Genomic DNA, 21,535 nt, shown 5'->3' with positions numbered 1-21,535 from the left:
GTCAGGATCTCCAGATTCTGCCCTCCAGCCTTTCACTTTGCCTTGGGGTATTTAACAAGATCTTTCAATAATGGATCGACGTGTGAGTGGCTGGTTGTGTGTGGTGTGTGTGTGAGTGGCTAGTTGTGTGTGTGTGTGAATGACTGGTTGTGTGTGTGTGTGTGTATGGTTGTGCGTGTCTGTGTGTGTGGTTGTGCGTGCGTTAAGGTACCTGTAGAAGTAGGAGCACCCCCGGGACGGTGTTGTGGCCGAAGTACTCCTGCGTCTTCTCGTTGCCGAAGTCCTCGAGCGGGTCGGCCCACAGCAGGTCACACATGGGCCCGAAAGGCCCTGGGGGCTCATTAAAGCGGTCCCAAACTAAGGACACACACGCACACACCACACACACACACGCACACACACACCCACACACGCACACACCACACCACACACACACACGCAGGCACGCACGCACACAACAGACACGCATACACACGGCATGCACGCACGGCATGCACGCCCGCACGCACGCAAGCGCACCGCACGGCAACACCACACCACAATACACACACACACACACAAAACACATACACACACACACCACACACCACCACATGTATCCACACAGAACGGATGAATGAAGTATGAAACAAAGGAGGAAAGAAAGGAAAAGTCACACGAAAGACGGCATGCGCGACACACAAACAAACACACACACACACACACCACACACACACACACACACAACACACACACACACACACACACACAGACAGTTAGAGAAAAACAGACTGTCAGAGTGCCTGCCGTTTCCATGGAAACCCCTCACCACACAAGAGATGGGAGATGTCACACCACCGGATTCACCATAGGAAACACTGCAATTATACCAGGAAGCGGTGTGTGTATTTGTGTGTGTTTGTCTGTGCTTATGTGTGTATTGGCCCCATTGTCTTCCGTATGCAAGTGTGGCAAGTATGTGCTTACAGCACAACACACACACACACACACACACCAAACACACACACACACACACACACACACACACACACACACACACACACACACACACACACACACACACAAACACACTCTCATACATAAACAAACACACACACACACATAAACATACACACATACAAGAAACACACATACACACACGCAGATACAAACACCCACCATTCTTGAATGTCGTCCAGGGTGTGTATCTCGGGGGACAGCCCCCCGGTGCACACAGATGAACTGCTGGTTCATGATGGGCGGCCAGGGGCAGACAGTCAAAAGGCGTCCATGCAGGAGTCATACACCTGCTCAGAGTACTTGATTCTTACCTGGGGAGAGTGAGGGAGAGAGAGAGGGGGGGAGAGTGAGGTGAGAGAGAGAGAGGGGGGAGAGAGAGAGAGGAGAGAGAGGAGAGAGAGAGAGAGAGAGAGAGAGAGAGAGAGAGAGAGAGAGAGAGAGAGAGAGAGAGAGAGAGCGAGAGAGAGAGAGAGAGAGAGAGAGAGAGAGAGAGAGAGAGAGAGATATTAGACTTCTTATTCTGTTAATACTTATATAAGGCTTGCGACTGCTGCACACTCTAAGATTAAAAGCTACTTTTTTCACTCAGGAATTGATGTTGAGCTGTGTTTAAAGACACAACACTGTATTTACTGTTAGATCCCAAATTGTTTAATTTAGTGATATGTGGTTTGTGCATATGGTTCCATGAGTAATGAGTAAGAAATTATTTTTCTTGTGGCCACAAAACCTATTAATAAATCATTCTTAAAAAAACAGGGATAATACCCTTTGTTTCTGAATTTTGTATGAACAACCAGGGTTTTGTATTGTCACAGGAAAATCACCCTGATAAGAGCGTTAACGAAACGAGCCACTGCTCTACACTGACACAAGGACGTGTTTCTTCAGAACAAGGGGAGGAAGAAAGGAATCCACACACACTGAGGTTCAGCACATTTCACACTCTGGTGTTACAACACATCTGACTCAACCCAGTCTCCCATGATTAAAAAAGGAGAGAGCTAGAGAGAGAGAGGGAGAGCTAGAGGAGAGAAGAGAGAGAGAGAGAGAGAGAGAGAGAGAGAGAGAGAGAGAGAGAGGGAGGAGAGAGAGAGCAAGAGAGAGAGAGAGAGCAGAGAGAGAGAGAGAGAGAGAGAGAGAGAGAGGGAAAGAGAGAGCGAGCGAGAGGGAGAAAGAGGGAGAGAGAGAGAGAGAGAGAGAGGCAGAGCGAGAGTGAGGAAAGAGTAAGCGATGACCGAGACAAGGTGAAAACAATGCCCACTATTTTAAGCAATACTGTAAAATGTCTCAGTGTGTGTGTGTGCCTGTGTTGTGCGGTGTGTGTGTGCGTGTGGTGTGTGCGTGTGTGTGTGTGTGTGTGTGTGTGTGTGTGTGTGTGTGTGTGTGTGTGTGTGTGTGCATGGGAACCTCTCCACCTGCCCTTACTTTAAGGGCTCATTACTGCAAGCCTACAAGTTGTCAGTTCGAGTCCCACATGCTCACACACCCGCGTGTGTAGCTACATGCGCGGCACGCACACACTCCACAGATGGTAATTGAGGGCGGCCGCTATTCGCCATCAGCACCGAGGGAAATTAACTTCCTGGTCCCTTGGCCAATCAGACACTGAGGACCAAGTCCCTGAGCCCAATCATTAAAGGCCAAATTAACTTGAAGCTAATCACTTGCTTTTCGGACCGGGCCAGCAGAGGATACAAGAAGAGGAGGAAGAAGACAGAACAGAGGTGCTTCATCCTCATCATCCTCAACACCCTCCCAAACATCATCACTACCGTCATCATCATCACCATCATCCTTACTACGATCATCATCATCATCATCATCATCATCATCATCATCATCATCATCATCACCATAACAGTCACCATCACCATTCCCAACATCATCACTACCATCATCATCACTAACCATCATCATCATCGTCATCATCATCATCACCATCATCATCACTACCATCATCATCATCATCATCATCATCCATGGAGGAGAGAGTGGAGGAGAGGGTGGAGGAGATGGCGGAGCGGGCCAAGGAGTATGGAGGAAATATCTCCTTTGATGAAGAAGGAGTCGAAACAATTGATGGAGATTGAGAGGGAATGGGATAGAGAGAGGTTATGCAGGGTATGAGAGAGAGAGAGAAAGAGGGAGTGATGGAAGGAAAGGGATATGGAGGTACAGCCAAAGGAAACCACAAAGAGAGAATGGATGAGAACGACGGGGGATTAAGAGAATGAAACATTCACTCAGAGACAGAAAACGTGTTCAACAAAAGTGGAGGTACTCACATTCTTGTTTAAATGTGAAATATTACCGTCAGATGTCTACATTCATGGTTTCCCCGCAGCAGGGAAGAGCGTCTTTGGGTAGAGGATCTTCAGCGACCACAGGTAGAGCACACACTGAAAGAGGAGAGGGAAGGGGGATAAAGTGTGAGATCAAAAGTTAGAGGCAAACCACAAAAAAAAACAGAGGCTAATTGAAATGAGGCTGGCTCTAAAATCTACATTTCTCTACAGATCACAGTAGCTGATTTGAGAGTTTGACATTGCGGCCGTTTGCAGTGAATTAACCTCAATAGCAGATCGAGGCCAGTGTGCACAGTCCCCACAATGTGGTGAAACAACTTCCCATGACTTCCACTACCCGAATGTCTTCAATACGATTACACGACTGGGGCTGAAGTGGCTCATGAAATGGAGTGGGTTGACTTGTAGAAGGTTGCTAGTTCGATCCGCAGCTCCACCTAGCTGATTGTCAAGGTGTGCCTGAGCGAGACACCTCACCCTGACTGCTGCTGACGAGCTGGTTGTCGCCCTGTGTGGTTGACTCCGCCGTCGATGTGTGAATGTGTGAATATAGTTGTAAGTCGCTTTGGATAAAAGCGTCAGCAAAATCGGTAAATGTAAATGTACATTTCTGATTGGCCTCATCCTATAAATGTCCACTATGGTAGTGCAATGTGTGTCCCACCAAAGGGGTATCTAGCCTTGACAGTGTAATCACTGGTTAACATTACGTAGATCTGTACATCTAGATAGATGTACTGATGACCATGTGAGTATCACATGCATTAAGACCACCAGCACTTTCATAACATGGACTTGAGGATCTCCCACAGGAAGTATATTGAAGCCTTTCGGTTTGCCACCTGCTTTTTTCAAATAATGTGAAAGTTCATGGACATTCCCTGATGCCCACAGAGGCGGACAGTAATCTCACAGATACACGTCAAGGCCTCATGGGTCCTGATTGGTTCCTTGTTCATGTGATCTTGCTTGAGGCATTAACCTATGTCTTCAGTAACCATGCAAGCACTTGCAAATCCTCCACTGAAGTGGAGCCGGGCCTCCGGACTACTGAAGCACACTCTGAGCTGCTCCGGACGTGTTTTGTAGGTTCAAATACTGAACTGCTCTCTTAATAAAGCGCAGACCCAGAGTAGAATGGATTGGTAAAACAGGCCGGAGTCTTGACTTCTTTAGTATAGCAAACAAAGCAGTAAACTCAGAGGTTTTGTCTTGGAGACGGGCCTCAAGGTCAGGTCAGGGCACTGAAGTGGAGCAGACAGATCAGGCCTACCGGAAGAGTAACACTCAGTACACTATGCCAGAGCCGGCTACCGGAGGTGCAACACACAGTACACTACATTACTTAATTCTCATAGTAACGCCGAGGGCAATCCCCTCTCTATTGTAAAATCTCTTGCTCGTGGCTATTATGTAACTCTAGAATAAAGTAGATGGTTAAAAAAAAGAAGGGACTATTTTTAGCCTTCTCACTGTGTTCGCAGCCAGCAAGAACAGTATTTTGAGCCACATCAACACATTGACTGAAAGTACCCTCTGTCGCTGCAGAGCGCTTGTCATGCTGCAGAAGCAGTGCATGCTGGGGCATCAGGCGGCAGTGCAGGCTAACCTTGATGCTGAAGTAGCCCCTGTCCACATAGCCATAGCCATAGAGAGAGGAGAGAGAGAGAGAGAGAGAGAGAGAGAGAGAGAGAGAGAGAGAGAGAGAGGAGAGAGAGAGAGGGAGAGAGGGAGAGGGAGAGGGAGAGGGAGAGGGGAGAGAGAGGTAGATGAGAGAGATGCTAACCTCGATGCTGAAGTAGCCCCTGTCCACGTAGTCCCCCAGGAAGAGGTAGCGTGTGTTGGCGGGGGAGCCCCCCACCTCAAACAGCTTCATCAGGTCAAAGAACTGCCCGTGGATGTCCCCGCACACTGAATAGAGAGAGAGAGAGAGGAGAGAGAGAGAGAGAGAGAGAGAGAGAGAGGAGAGAGTGAAAGAGAGATAGCAGGGTTAAAACTGTCTCTCAAATGTCCCCGCACACTGAGGAGAGAGAGAGGGAGAGAGAAAGAGCAGGGTTAAAACTACTTCTATAATGTGACCTTTATTCTTTGTGTGTGATCACATCACCTGAGTCTCGGTCGGCAGGTGTGACACACCATGGAGGATAACATTGGTAAATATCGGTTAGGTTGAATCACACACACACCCTACGCTTTGTCCCATTGGCTTTTGTTAATTAGAAGTTGATTAGACATTATTTTTGTTGCTTGAGCAAACTTTCATACGGTTAAATCTTTTTTATGATATTATATTTAGTTTTAGTCAACGTCAGAGCTGAAATGTCAACGCATATCTTCAAACCAGTCCCAACAAAATAATTCTCGATGTATATGAAGTAATAAAAAAATCGCTCTGAAGTTTGTACGTTTTCGTCATTCCTGGCTCAAAACTTTTATAGTGTCACTCTGGTCAAACTCTGTGACATTCTGCCTTGGCCTCTCTGTCCATCTGTCTGTCTGCATCATTGCACTCCATCTGTGTGTGTGTGTGTGTCCCTGTCTGTCTGTCTGTCACAGGAGCTCTGTACCTGTGAAAGCCCAGCTATGTTCCCTCACTTCGTGGGAGGTGTGCCCACGCGGAATTATCTCACCCCTAGCATTTGAAACATGTGAAAACATGCGTATGTGTGCATGCACGTGTGTAACAAAAGCACACAACCCACTTACACACACACACACACGTACATACACAAACGCACACAAACACATGCAAGAAGCAAGCATCGGGCGTGTGAGTGTGTGTCAGTGTGTGAGTATGTGTGGTGTGTGGTGTGTGTGTTAGTGTGTGTGTGTGTGCGTATCAGTGTGTGTGTGTGTGTGTTTGTGTGTGTGTCTGTGTGTGCGTCTGTGTGTGTGTGTGTGTGTGTGTGTGTGTTTGTGTAAGTGTGTGTGTGAATAAGAGAGTCTGTCTGCTTCTTGGTCCCCCCCACCGAGCATCTTATTAACTTGTTTTCCATTTTGTCCTCCATTGATTCCAATTTCTCTACCTTCCTCCAGTGCTCTCTCCAGCACTGTGCCGTTTCACCAGCAGGGAATTCATGGTTCCGGTTCCACCCGAGTCAGAGACTGCCACTGTGTTGGGAGCTCAAGTGCCAATTGATTATCCCGCTCAAGTGCCACCGAACAACAGTTTATACTTACCGGGCTGGCAGAGACATACTGCAGAATAATGACACGGCAAATGGAAGCGGAAGAATCCGTAATTACTCATCTCCCTGCATCTAGCCGCCACTATTCCAGCTGCGGTTTCATCGACTTTCGTTCTTTTTCTCAACCTGCCCGTCTTGCTCCTGTGTCGGTTGTTGTCCTTGTGTTTCACACCTTTGTCACTTTAGGACATTATTATAGTTGTCTTTACCCACATTTCAGCTCTTGTTATCTTGCTCAGGCAGGAATGTACCCGGTGCAGCTGGTGTAGAACATAACAACATTGGGGCGGCATGTGGCTCAGGAGGTAAAGCGGGTTGACTTTTGACCAGAAGGTAGCGTGAGTGTTGAGGTGTCCCTGAGCAAGACACCTCACCCTAACTGCTCCCGACGAGCTGGCTGTCGCCTGGCGTGGCTGACACCGCTGTCGCTGTCGGTGTGTGACTGTGTGTGTATGAAGGGGTGATGTTTGAGTGGCCAATGGTTAGAAGAGCGCTGTATAAATGCAGTCTATTTGACATTTAGTATACATCCGCTTTCTAGTGGTTATACGGTCCGTTACATGACATTATACCAGACACCAACTAAATTGAAACTCCACAAGTTTGGTTTATATATTTATATTCATACTTCATACAAACACCACCACGTCAAACATACATTCGTTTACTGAGTAAGTCTTCTATACTTCACCCATTACGGCACCCATTGTGCCCCAAACCACCCCTGGAAGAAGAGATATGCATCCGAATGGTTAGGGCTTAGGGTGGGAGTGTGATGTTGTGTGAACAGTAAAGCCCTTCGAGAGGGCTGTACAAATAAAATAGACTACACACCCACAAACCCACACATTCGCACGCACACACACACGCACGCACGCACGCACACACACGCACACACACAAGCACACAGTCACACTCACACACAAACACCCACACAAACACACACAGACACACACACACACACACATACACACAGAGGCGGGGGGTTCCGTACCGGTGACGGGCGCCTCGATGTCCAGCATGGTGCGCTCCTGGCGCAGGATGGCGGCGCCCTCGTCGATGACGCGCAGCGCCACCGCCTCCTCCAGCCGGCCCTCCTTGGTGAGGTGGGCCTTCAGCAGGTCCACGCGAGGGCGGCCCTCCGCGTCAAACACCTCCTTCATGGTTAGCCGGTGGGCCAGGGGGAAGGGGACCGCTGCAGGGGCCGGGGACCCAAGGAGGATTGGTGGGGAGAAGGGTGGGGAGGAGGATGTATAGGTGGATGTGCGGTTGGTGGATTTGGAGGAGGGAGGGAGGGTGGGTGGCGAGGAAGAGGATGAATGGATTGGATAGATGGGTTAAAAAAGACGGATTGGACAAGGGAATAGGCCGGATGGATGGACAGAGGTATGATGGATAGATAAATACATGGAGTTGAGGGGAATATGTAAAATGGGGAAAGAATGAAAGAGACAGTCAGGGACAGAGAGAGAAGGGGAAAAAAGAACCATTATTATTATTATACAGTGGACATGATAGATTGAGATTTCCCTGTTTTTCATCATGCCTGTCTCTTATCAAGACCTCAATCCAACAATTATCCCGATCACGCCTTTGTTCCAGGTTATCGATGTGGTGGGTGTGCAGGCATTCGCTTTGTGCGTGCATAAGCATGTGCGTGCCATTCTGTGTTTGTGTGCGGGAATTCAGTGCCTTACAAATGATGCCCACTCTTTTTGCATATCATTATTCATCACACTTAATGATTTCATATCTGCAGGCACAACCAACACAAATAATGGGAATTAAACTTATTTTCGGGGGTGGGGGGGGGGGGGGCGCGGGGGGGGATTATCCTGAATGCATCTCATAAACAAAGTTTTGGGGGGGCTGCCTCTTCATGTGCTGCTGCCTGCGTTCTGCAGCACTGTTCCGGCGTCACATCCTCCTTACATAATGAAGGCCTGAAGGGTTCTACTGGGGAGTGGGCGAGGGGGGGATGGCTGGCGATGGGAGGGACACACTAAGAGGGCACAGCTGCACGTGAGGAGCCTACCACAGACACACACACGCACACATACGCACACGCACATACACACACACACACACGCAGGCACGCATACTCGCACACAAACGCACGCACGCACAATAAAGGCCTGACAACCGGAGATGCATCAATGTGCACGCATAATCTCTGCGCTGAGGCAGTCAAAAATTCAGCGGCGAAAAAAGAGAAGTCACGATGGCTCTGGAGCGCAAGGCACGCCACTCGTACGCCACAATGGCATCGACACGCATGATCGCGTGTTGGCGTGCGTGTTGGCGCATACGTACACGCACACACACACAAACACACCCACACACATACACACACAAATGGTATTGTGTGCAGGACTCAGAGCCCGAGCCCCACCAGGGCTAGCACAGATAATGGCCTAGATCACACTCTGAAAACTAGGCCTTGGACTACTTCTCTCCCACAATCTCGCTCTTGCCCTCTGTTTTCCTCCCTTTCTCTGCCTTGATTTTTCAGTTCCCCTCAATCTGCCATTGGCTTCTCTCTCTCTCTCTCTCTCTCTCTCTCTCTCTCTCTCTCTCTCTCTCTCTCTCTCTCTGTCTCTGTCTCTCCCTCTCTCTCTCTCTCTCTCTCTCTCTCTCTCTCTCTCTCTCTCTCTCTCTCTCTCTCTCTCCCTCTCTCTCTCTCTCTCTCTCTCTCTCTCTCTCTCTCTCTCTCTCTCTCTCACTTTCTCTCTCTCTCTCTCTCTCTCTCTCTCTCTCTCTCTCTCTCTCTCTCTCTCTCTCTCTCTCTCTCTCTTCACCTTCTTCCTTGCACTGTAGCCCTTTCGTTGATCTCATCACTCGTTCACTTAATAGACTTCATAAGACTTTCCTTTTTTGTGTAATTCTTGATAGATGTAGAATGTAAAGTAGCCTGACGATCAAGGGATGGAAGTGCTTTACTGTCTAGTCTGTCGCTCAGGTTAGTCAACTATACAGTTGGCTGTCAAGTATCAACAAAAAGACAGCTTTGAATAATGTCAGGATGTACGTTTGCAGGTCAAATATGTTGTGGGCTTCTGTGGGGTAAATGTGTGTGGGATTTATGTGTGTCGTTTGTGTGCATGTGTGTGTGCGTTTGTGTGTGTGTGTGTTTAAAAGGCTCTGAGTAGCTGTAATGATTGGCTAAAATAGACTAATGACTAATGAGGTTAATGTGGGCTACCGCATTTGTGTGCGGAGCGGGGGCATTTAATGGAGTTTGTGGTGTTAGGTTGTGGTTTCAGTTGTGCGTCCGTCATGTATAAAACCACTACTATTACCATCGCTACAAGAAACCCATTAAAACTCTCTCTGGCCATGTGTGTGTATTTTGTTCCATTGATGTTTTGTTTTACACCCTGGATTAGATGCTGCTTATCCTAAACCAGTCCTTCTATACATAGCTCTCCAAAACATTTAGTCCTTCGAGCCGGATGGCGGCCTTTTATCCCTGACACAATGGAATATTCGGAGGACAATTGAAAAAATTGAGCCAGCCCATAGTGGACAGTGTACACCGTAAAAAGAGACAGCTCCCCTACAAGAGCCGGATAACGCTGCTGACTCACACCTAGCTCCACCAGTAGGACTGACTGAACGCACCCTACTACATCCCCTTTGGTACACTTAGGATAATCCCACAGCTGCCTGCACGAAATACAGCTTCCTCCACGTCAGTCAGTCACAACCCAGCACCAGTGAGGTCCCACGCTCCAAGCTACCCTGCAGTCGACAGACCGCAGGGGGGGACCAGCGCAGTATGAACTGGCCTACCCAGTGAGTTCACCATGCTTAAAATCACATTGGAAAACCTGGTACCACGGGATTGTACTGAGCTTTTCGAATACCAGATCCTGGTGGGCCTTTCCGATTTCCAAGAGGCCAAGTAGATCGCTGATTCCTACCTGAACTCACTAACTCCTTAGCTCCTGAGCTGAGGTGCGGTTCACATGTCGCCCTACCACCATAGCAACGTTCAGACTTCCGTCGCAATCATCGACAACTGATCAAAGGGGACAATGATTCTTCCAACAGCTGCAAAGAAACTTGGTTTGCGGGGGAACCCTTCAGTCCTTCCCCTGTGAACCATCCGGCTGGACATACAGACGCTCTGTGGGGCTTCACAACATTCTGTATATCTCCCACTGCCAAACCTCAGACCAGCCACCTCATCCAGGGGGACTTTACTGTGGACCACATTGAGCTGGCAGCCATTCAAACCTGATGGAGAACCTCCAGAGAGAACATAAGTACCTACGTAGCCTGCCAATAAACCCTTCAAGAACGCCCCAACCCTTGCACTTATTGGGGCCGTCCAGCCCCATCTCCCCTCCACAAGTGACCCCGTCAGGCTGGGTCCTCCAGGTGGATCTGAAGCCAGCCACACAAGACTGGGGTGGACACTCCTAGGCCCGGCAAAATTGACTAAACAACCCCTCTGTCCGCAGCAGCCTTTGTTGACAACAACACCTACAAGCTTTGGAGCTCTTTCAACATGTTGAGAGGCTGTGAGTGGTTGACACCTTATCCTAAAGGTGTGGGGAGGAAGTTACTTGTTCAAAGCAGCTCAAGGACAGGACTGGTCGCATGGAGGCTGAAGGAGTGCTATGCTATGCCAACTCCCTGCTCCGCAAAGGGAATATGTCCTCCTATCAAGCCCCTTATGGCAAGTCTGCAAAGCACAGAGAGACGTCTTGTCAACTCCCAGATCCTCCAATAACTACGCCCGATGTGTTCGCTGATGTGTAGGCGAATCACAGCACATCCCCTACCAGAAAGTGAGCCATTATGGAACGTACAGTATTGTATTCAACAGCTCCTTCCAGTTTCATGGCCATAGCTGGAACCAGTCCCTACTGCCTGGCCCTACCTTGGGTGCATCGCTGCTGGGAGTGCTGCTGCGGTCCCAAGAGCGGGCTGTAGCTATAAGTGGAAACATCAAGGGGTTGTTTCATCAGGTTCGGATGCTCCCTGAACATCGCCCTCTCCTGGGGGGTCTGTGGCGTGACCTGAATTTGAACGAACCGCCAGCTGTGTTCCAGTGGCAGGTGCTACCCTTTAGCTCCACCTGTAGCCCGTGCGTTGAGACGTACGCCCTGCAACGACATGTCACTGACCACAGCTGTCCAGGCGATGAAATAAGGATCACAGCGGAGCTGTCGACAACTGCCTGCACAGCCCAGAAGAGGCCAGGCAGCTTGTCAGCCACCTTAGAGAGCTCCTGGCTGGTGGATTCGAACTATGCCAACGGGTTAGCAATGTACAGACTGTTGTCAATCACCTACCCGAGGAGGCTTGGTCAAGCCGCCTGGAACTGGCTTGCACCGGACAAGTTTGACCCTGTTCAGTTGACCCTTGGGCTCAGCTTTCATTGTCAGACAGACACTCTGGGGTTCAAACACCACCCTGTCTCCTTATGATGTTCCAACTATGCCGATTATCTATAAGGTACTAGCAAGCCAATACAACCCAGTTGGATTCCTGCTGCCCTACGCCACCAAGCTACAGCTAAGATGCTGGTTAGACAACTTTGGAACAAGCAACATGTCCGGGATGACCCACATCTTCCCCAGCCGAACCAGAGAGGTCCACATTATTTGTGATGCCTCGAAGCAAGCCTATGGCTAAGTGGCATACTTGTCCATTAGTTGATGGACAAGATCAGGACAAGATCTCTGTCCTTTCCCCTGGCCAGGTCTAGAGTCGCTCCCAAATGGCTACCCTTCATGCCAAGTCAAAACAATCCTCTGGACAGATTACACCACAGTGCTCACCTGGCTGCAGTCAGAGTCTTGCAGCTTCAACATCTGCACCAGAGTTGCAGAAATCCAAGAGCTAACCAATTGCTGCGATTGCCGCTACATTGATTCAGCAAATAATCCTACCAATGGCATCCCCAGAGGTAAGACTATGAGAACCCTTGTTGGGCCTCATAGGTGGAGTCTGTTAGGTGGGGTTAGCTGGTAATCTCAAGGTTGCTAGTTCGATCCTCGGCTCCTCCGAGCTGAGCGTCGAGGTGTCCCTGAGAAAGACACCTCACCCTAACTGCTCCTGATGAGCTGGCTGTCGCCTTGCATGGCTGACCCCACCGTCACTGTGCGAATGTGTGTATGAATGTGTGAATGTTAGGCAAAATTGTGAAGCGTTTTGGGTGGCCGCCCATACAGTGCGCCGTACCTTCTGGATCTTAAGGTGCTGGAGGCTATCGGCTGTGAGGATCGTCGTTGGAAAGCTAGACCAGTGGTTCCAAAAATGGCTGAACGAGGGACTCAATGGCTTATGCTAAACCAGCCCTAATATACATAGCTCTCAACAACAGTGTGTGTGTGTGTGTGTGTGTGTGTGTGTGTGTGTGTGTGTGTGTGTGTGTGTGTGTGTTTGTAGGTTGAGCAGTACTAAAGTGGGACAGGTGTGAGATTGCAGTGAGGAGCAGGAGGAGGGAGAGTGTGTGAGAAAGAGAGAGAGGGAGAGAGAGAGAGGGTCTTGCGACAAGGAAAAACTAACCTTGGTATTTAGAAGCAGAGAGCAAGCCCTCACTGTGTGCCTGACATTAGACCAATTGAAAAGTTCACCTTCCTCAGGGATCTTTTTTTGCATCTGATAAAGGAGTGGAGGCTAAGATTGAAACCTTACTTGACACGCACAAAGACGCTTAGCATAATAATAATAGTTGATGATGTACGTTGAGTCCGACTCAGGGCTCACTCACACTGCTGCAATGCTAAAGTCACGTGTTCAATAAGACTCTCCTCTCCGTGGGTGTCTTTTCGTCTGATTGCCGGCTTACATGATTGGCCGAAGCAGCGTGTCGCTGGTTGCGTTTCTCAAAAGTAAACTTGTTTCAACTTTCTGCTACGGACCGGCTGGGTCCTGCGTCTGCCCCCTCATGCAGCTCTAACGCTACTACCCCCACGCAGCTCTAACGCTACTACCCCCACGCAGCTCTAACGCTACTACCCCCACGCAGCTCTAACGCTACTACCCCCACGCAGCGTTTTGGCTGCAATGCCTGATCCGGTGTGAACGAGTCCCTAGAGCTCAGAGAGCCATGAGGACCCTCCTTGGCCTCGGTCCTCGTGTGGCCTCAGCCCTTCCTTAAGGAGAGACAGCCGGGACCCTCGTCCACCACGCTCAACCCTCCTCAACGGAGCGTCCGTCCCTCTCAGGGAGAGGCCCTCTCTGGGAGGGGCCCTCTCTGGGAGGGGCCCTCTCTGAAGGAACGGCCCCACCCAACGCGTGGCCTCGAGTGCGGCCCTCGCCTCCCGTTCACTCTGCATTGGAGTGTGTGCTGGACACGTGCTCGCATGGGGCAAGGGATTGTGGGAATGCTTGCGTGCGGGCGGGGGATCGTGGCGCATTGACAGGGGAAGGACATACGTTGAACTTCAGTTCACTTAATGCAAACTAGCCCAATGTTTAATAATTAAGGCAGATCTAAATTAAAATAAGCACATTTGATGGTTATTATAAACATCCGGCACTACAGCTTTGACTGACGATGAAACATAAGTTATTCCTCTTTGCTTTTCAGGAAGTTCCACTTAATATAGTTCCTTAGACATTGGTGTCTTTAAATGACACATCACAGATATTTCCCTTTGTATAAAACAAAGCTTTTCATGCCTTTTAACGTAATCTTTCAACATGCCCCTGCATTGGTTTTAATGTTCAACGTAATCCTGAGTTTTAGCACATTTCTCACCAATCCTTAATGGCATGACGTCTGACTGACCGGAACAGCCCTTTATTTTTCCTCAAACATTTTGCCAGCCCGATTGGCCGAGAGCTAAAGTTAGTGTTTAACAACCGTTCAGGCAGGACCTCTGTGACAAAGCTTTTAAGCAAATCTCCTTAATTTGTTTGGGCTGGCCCAATGGCTTAACTGGGACAGAGTCTGATCAAAATTGTATTTTGTTGTGGAGGCCGTCCCTGTGGTGTTAATTATAGGACTATTTCATCAGTTTTAATAACAAGGTTGGGGACACCCTCCTCTCTCAAGTGGGACGTAAGCTGGGATCAGCGAGCCATCTCATGGCCGTCTGCAGGACCGTGTGGAGGTCACCTCCTGCTCTCCCTCAGGCTTTTCTGCACCACCGCGAATTCCAAATATTCCTTGGCCCAGATTGATGGATTTCATGAAATAAACACACAACCATGTGTCATACATGGACACTTAGTGTTGTGATACATCAACACTAACTGTTGGCACGCATCAACACTTACTTGTGTCGCCATGGCAACTGGTGCCTGGGTCATTCACCAAAGGGAATTTGACGAGAGAGGCGGCCAAACATGACTAAGAATTATTTTACTACGGTCCCGATTCAATATGTAACCAAATGTTGTGATTTTTACCCTTATCAGCTGAGGAATATGTTTCTTTGACCATTAAGAATAAAAATAGGTCAAAACATGCTCTCATTCATCTTCTAAACAAAGAAACGGTTTCAGCGTTACGCCCTATCCTATCGGACTGCACAAGGAGAGATGGTAAGCCATCGGCTCTCTGAGCAGCCTTATAGTCGTGTTTTAATGATCTGCAGTGTTCCCAAAAAAAATTGAGAATTGCGATTCTCCAGAGTGAGGATGTATTGGTTCTAGGCATGATTCCACCGGCCGTTAGCATTAAGCAAAACTTGATGATGATACCTCGACCTCGGGCTCAGCTCTTCGTACAGCTGTAACCATTATCCGTCTACTGGCTATGATCAACAGGCATGTGTGAGGGAATGTCCTCCTGTGAGTGTGTGTGTGTGTGTGTGTGTGTGTGTGTGTGTGTGTGTGTGTGTGTGTGTGTGTGTGTGTGTGTGTGTATGTGTATGTGTGTGTGTGTGTGTGTGTGTGTGTGTGTGTGTGCATGTATGAGCATGTGTGCGTGTTTGTATGTGTGTGTGGGGGGGGGGGGATGTCGGCCAAGGTGGAATGGGGGCTAAAGATTAGTTTGAAGGCTTGTAATTAATGCACACCTCACACATGACGAGCCATCTGTGTGAACGCACACGTCCACACACCCACACCCACACATACACACACACACAACACACTCTTCCTCTCTCTCTCTCTTTCATTCCATCTCACTCACAGAAGAGAGAAACAACAACCCATCCCCTTGCAGCTTGTCCTCATTAGAATATCCCTTGCTCTCTCTCTCTCTCTCTCTCTCTCTCTCTCTCTCTCTCTCTCTCTCTCTCCCCCTCCCTCCCTCCCTCCCTCCCTCCCTCCCTCCCTCTCTCTCTCTCTCTCTCTCTCTCTCTCTCTCTCTCTCATTCTCGCCCTCACTCTCGCCCTCGCTCTCTTGCTCGGTCGCTCTCTCTAAGTTCTTTAAAAATAGACCCCATAGGGCTAGGAGACCCCTGTCAAGGTGGATCCCTAAACACACACCAACAAACACACACACACACACACACACACACACACACACACACACACACACACACACACACACACACACACACACACACACACACACACACACACACACGTGCACAATAGCACGCATGTACACATTCAGGGAAGCATGGGGGACTTGGACAGCATGATGCACTCAAATGACATACGTCTTAAAAGCCCTAAGCCTCGCCAGAAGTAGTATGCATGAGTGTGTGTGTGTGTGGGTGAGTGTATGTGAGATTGTGTGTGTGTGTGTGTGTGTGAGAGAGAGAGAGAGAGAGAGAGAGAGAGAGAGAGAGAGAGAGAGAGAGAGAGAGAGAGAGAGAGAGAGAGAGAGAATAACTAACATACTAATACTTTTGTCATACAGCTTTTCATATCAATTTTGTCTAATTTCAAATTATACCACAGCTTATTCCTGTGAACCACCTTTAAGCAATAGTCATGTGCCAAAGTGTGCGTGTTTCTGTCTGCCTAGTGTTCACAGCCACATTGAAAGCAATCAGAGTAGAGTAGAGTATTTTGTTCAGAGGATGCTATCACCACAGTCTTCCAGAAAAACCTGAATTGTATCTTTTATTTCTGGTTGGAACAGTAAATGTGCATTCTGCTTTATTGAGTTCCGGTCATCTGCTCTAGTATTGTCCAATATTCAGTCTACTATTCTGTAGGGTAGTCAAGTGTCTGACCATCTGAACAAATCTATGCACCATTTACTTTATTAAACATTGCCTGCTTAAGCTCTAATCTGAAACAAAGGACTGTGTTAACAGTTTAGCTACTGTGAAGGAATCTGAGATATTCAAAGTCCAAGAAAGTGTTGAAATCGATGTTGAAGGGTCAGCCTCTGCTATTTTTTAACAGAATGTGTTGCATACGCTTGTGGTCTGCAGCTTCAACTCCGTTTCTGCTGAAGAGTTGGACCGTTGAAGTCCTTGCAGGCCGTGATTATCTTAGAACACGCATATGAAGCATTTGAAAATAGCTGATGGTTATTGTTCCTCTCCCCCCCCTTTCCCACCACACACACACACCCACACAAATTGTCACTGCTGTTCTAAATGTGTACCCCCCTTCATGACTATACATATATATATATATATATATATATTGTGTGTGTGTGTGTGTGTTTATATTTATATGTCCCTATGCCTCCTTTGTATTCCCCTCCCGTCTCCCTCTTTGCGATACATGAAGATCAAATATTTAACAGAGAGAAAGTCACGGCACTGATCTACTTTACTAACTGCTACAGTTATTTCTCTCTCCCTTTCTCTCTCTCTCTCTCTCTCTCTCTCTCTCTCTCTCTCTCTCTCTCTCTCTCTCTCTTTCCTGTCTTTTCCCTCTCTCGCTCGTCTCTCCGCTCTTCCTCTCTCGCTCGGCTCATTCTCTTTCTCTCTTTCTCTCTCTCTCTCTCTCTCTCTCTCTCTCTCTCTCTCTCTCTCTCTCTCTCTCTCTCTCTCTCTCTCTCTCTCTCTCTCTCTCTCTCTACCTTGCTTACCCTTTTCCTGAATCATTTTCACGTGAGAAAAGTCAGGGGATAAACTGCTGTTTTCTACTTGATGCATCATAGCATATAGTGTGTGTGTGTGTGTGTGTGTGTGTGTGTGTGTGTGTGTGTGTGTGTGTGTGTGTGTGTGTGTGTGTGTGTGTGTGTGAGTGTGTGTGTGTGTGTGTGTGTGTGTGTGTGTGTGTGTGTGAGTGTGATTGAGTGAGTGAGTGAGTTAGTGTGCGTGGGTGTATTTGTGTGTGTGTGTGTGTGTGTGTGTGTGTGTGTGTGTGTGTGTGTGTGAGATGAATTATATCTGTACAGGATGCATAGTTGGTTTCCCTTCTGATGCAGCTGAGCTCTCAGGACCCAGCTGCGTTACATCACACACACGCACGCGCGCGCGCGCGCGCACGCACACACACACACACACACACACACACACACACACACACACACACACACACACACACACACACAGATAGTATAATACATACAATAACACCCTAAAGACGCAACGATAAAATTGTAGGAAAAAATTGAATGTATGTGTGAAAAACGCGCACGTGCACGCACGGAATACCCGGGTATGCCCTGGCATCGCGGCGGCCAACTGTCAGGAGGAGCGCAGCTTCTTCCGGCAGAGAGACCTTGTGAGTGATGAAGAAGACCCAGCCAGACGGCCCGGCTACCACGCATGTGACAGCCGGGCGTGCTCGCACCGTGCACCACCGCGTAGTTGTGACACGAAACGCACGAAAACATCTGTGCACCTTCACAGAGAGCGAGCCCGACGGAACCCCTCGACGTCACCTCCCCGTACGAGTGCCCACGCGTCGCCCTCACAAACACATTACATATTCCATAATGCAATGATGCAACAACACCATTAGGATATTACGCACACGCACCTTGCGTCCTCCTTGCCAAGCATACTCTACCATACGCAGCTGAGCATTTCCCAACTCCATTTTGTCTCTCAATCTACAGTGAGTGAAACAAGAGGGGGATACTGGGGGGGAATGTGAGACCTGCATTGCATGAAAGGAAATCCTTTGACATTTAAGCTGGAGCAACTGAGAGGGGGGGGGGGGGGGGGGGTGGAGGAATGATTAAACGAAGACATTCCCGTCCTTAGCTTTCCCTTCTGTTTACCTTCCAGTCACCTTTCAGATGAGTACACTACAGCTGGCTGTGGTGTCTGGGCGGATGCGTTGCGCACTGTCTAAAAAAGCTCCGTAAACTACACGTGTGTGCACGGTTACACAAGTTGTCCCTTGCTTCCGCCATTCAAACACACCGATCACCTGACATCGCATTCTGTGTACTACAACACATGAAGGAATACAGACAATGTAGGCCATGTCACGAAAGTTGAACACACAGTTCACAGCATGATGGAAAGCAAAATATACACCTTAAGATAGTTAAGATAAGACCATATGACACGAAACCCAAGCAGAAAGCACCTAAAGAAAACCCGCTTCGAGTTCGGCAACCACAGCATCGTCCGCCTCCTCCCGCTATCTTTGCAGCGCTGCTCACAGCGGATTCATGCAACATCATCCCGTGACACATTGCACATCAACATCCACATCGCCAGGCAGCCTTCTGCAGCCACAAACACACCACGACGCAGAGGATTAGGAGCGTTTTGGATGCAAATCATTACCTTTGAGTCTGCCTTTCGCTGTCATCATCAAACTGCTTGATGTTTCATTGGAACAAGATGCTAATCTGTCTCTCCCTCTCCCGTCTCTCTCTCCCTCTCGCTCCCTCTCTCTCTCTCTCTCTCTCTCTCTCTCTCTCTCTCTCTCTCTCTCTCTCTCTCTCTCTCTCTCTCTCTCTCTCTCTCTCTCTCTCTCTCTCTCTCTCTCTCTCTCTCTCTCGCGCTCCCTCTCTATCTCTCTCGCTCTCTCTTGCTCCCTTTCGCGCTCTCTCTCTCTTTCCCTCTCGCTCCCTCTCTCTTCCATACACACACACACACACACACGCACGAACGCGCACACACACGCACGCACGCGCGCGCGCACACACACACACACACACACACACACACACACACACACACACACACACACACACACACACACACACACACACACACACACACACACACACACACACACACACACACACAAAGCCTTTCTGGTTGTTGTAAGATTTCTGTGACAGTACACACACAGACCACTAGGAGCTTGGCGCGTAAACGAAGCTCTTGCAGCATAAGGTGTCGCACGTTGACTTGGTTATACATAGAAGCAGAGACATCCCCCGTTAGAAATGGGGCAATGCCTTGGTGAGGGGTTGAATTCTAATTGAGTATTTTGGGAAGACCCCGATGCATGTCGTTCTGGAAAGCCCCCTCCTCCCTTTTTAATAGGCTCTTCTGAGACACATCATTGTACCACTCGCCAGTATTATTATTATTTGTATTATAACTTATAATACACGGTATGTATTTAAATGTGTAAACGCAGAATCACCATTGCAACTAGAGATTGATGTCCGCATAAATGATAAAATAGCCTGAGGGAGGTAGAAGAGACGGGCACCATGCTACCGTGGCATGTGATGTGTGTTTTGGGGCCAAGTGAGACGCCCTGAGAAAGGGAGAGGAGTCACGCAAGAGGCAGGTTCGACCTCTCCAGGACGGAGGACGCCACTGTGCATGTGCTCCCCGGCACAACCCCGCCATGGGGAGAGGAGGAAATCCCACGCACACCGAGACACATTCATAGGAACGCACGCCAACCATACTCACGCGTACAGTAAGGCGAACACTGCCACCCTGTGGACGCATTGCAGGATTCACCAAACCTCCACCGGATAGTTGTAGGCCTAAAGATAGGCGCACAGGCTATATGCGAGCATTGTGCACGTAATCAGTATAGGCCATGCGTCTGCCTTCACTATCATAAGATACATTTTTCGCCCCTCTCCCACCAAACCCCTAAAACGAAGATAACACAGCGTGTACAGTTGTATACATAGGCTACATAGTCATACATAATATCAAAGAACTAATAGCCTATAGTTCGTTGCGCTTATAAAATCTGTAGTTGTAGGATGTGACACTTATTTTGGATGACTATTAAAACATCGAAACACTTTATCATAGTGTCATTGGCACAGCATTACATTGTCTTCCAGAATAAGAGTTGTTCCGTTTGAAGGAAAAAATATATAGAAAAATATTATTTATTGAAATGAAATTCCAATCTTTTTTTTTTTTTTAAATAAACAAACTTTCCATTCTTTCGAACTTGTTGTACCCTTGCCCAGTGTTCAGCACATCTCTCTAGCATGAGCTCGACTAGGACTACTGTCGGAGGGATCATCAGCAACGCGCTGCCTCGCGTCAAAAGTCACCGGTCGCCCCCGCGTTCTGTATCCGCGATGAGGGAGATGACCTCGAAACATCCGGTATATCCGCCTGGCCTCAGATGCAACAACAAACAACACTTTGTCCAACCGTTAAGGACGCCATGACAACGATGTGTCAACGATAAGGGGAAATAAGCCAACTTAAAAATACAGTCATGATCTAGGGACAGGGTCACTGAGAACGATCTCCAGTTTACAGCGTTCAACGTCACTCGTCATTCATTAATCAATAGAAAAGGTCTTTCAAAATAGAAAACTTCATGATGTTATAACAGGTTTTGAAGTGTCCTAGCACGAGGTACGGGTCTGGGTGGATTGGACGACCGGTCAGGATGCGGACCCGGGTCCGGACATGGAGACTCTGGCCTACATTCCCTACATTCAAGCCGAGCGAGCCCTGGGAGACTACGATACTCTCGCGATGATAGCCTGACTTTTCCATGCGATCATATCACTCCGCGCTTCATAAAGCCCAGAGAACATACGACATGCATTATTAACGTCTCCTCATCAAATTGTGCGTTCAATTTAATGTACCACAATTTTTTTTATTTTAGACGACGAATATATGTAGATATCAATTACATAAATTACAGTTGAGGTGTGTAAAAAAAAACAAAAAACTAAACGTTATGTGAATACTGCTCTGGTGCAACCATATGTCGAGTGGACATTAACGTCTCCTGTGTGCCTGAAAATCACACAGGACACACAGGAAAGCTTCGCGTTGTAGAGAGCCAACACGTCAGAGGATT

At 48.4% G+C, this 21,535-nt stretch overlaps 1 pseudogene; it reads right to left on the bottom strand.

The window, feature by feature from the left end:
• LOC115552601 (serine/threonine-protein phosphatase 2B catalytic subunit alpha isoform-like) overlaps positions 1-19,204 on the bottom strand; it is a 32,122-nt pseudogene extending 12,918 nt beyond the window's left edge.
• Between the last annotated feature and the right edge of the window lie 2,331 nt (positions 19,205-21,535).

This window comes from Gadus morhua, chromosome 10 (assembly GCF_902167405.1).
Source record: "Gadus morhua chromosome 10, gadMor3.0, whole genome shotgun sequence".
Taxonomy (NCBI): domain Eukaryota; kingdom Metazoa; phylum Chordata; class Actinopteri; order Gadiformes; family Gadidae; genus Gadus; species Gadus morhua.
The sequence above is the reverse complement of the archived record's forward strand: the minus strand, read 5'-3'. Positions and strand labels throughout refer to the sequence as shown.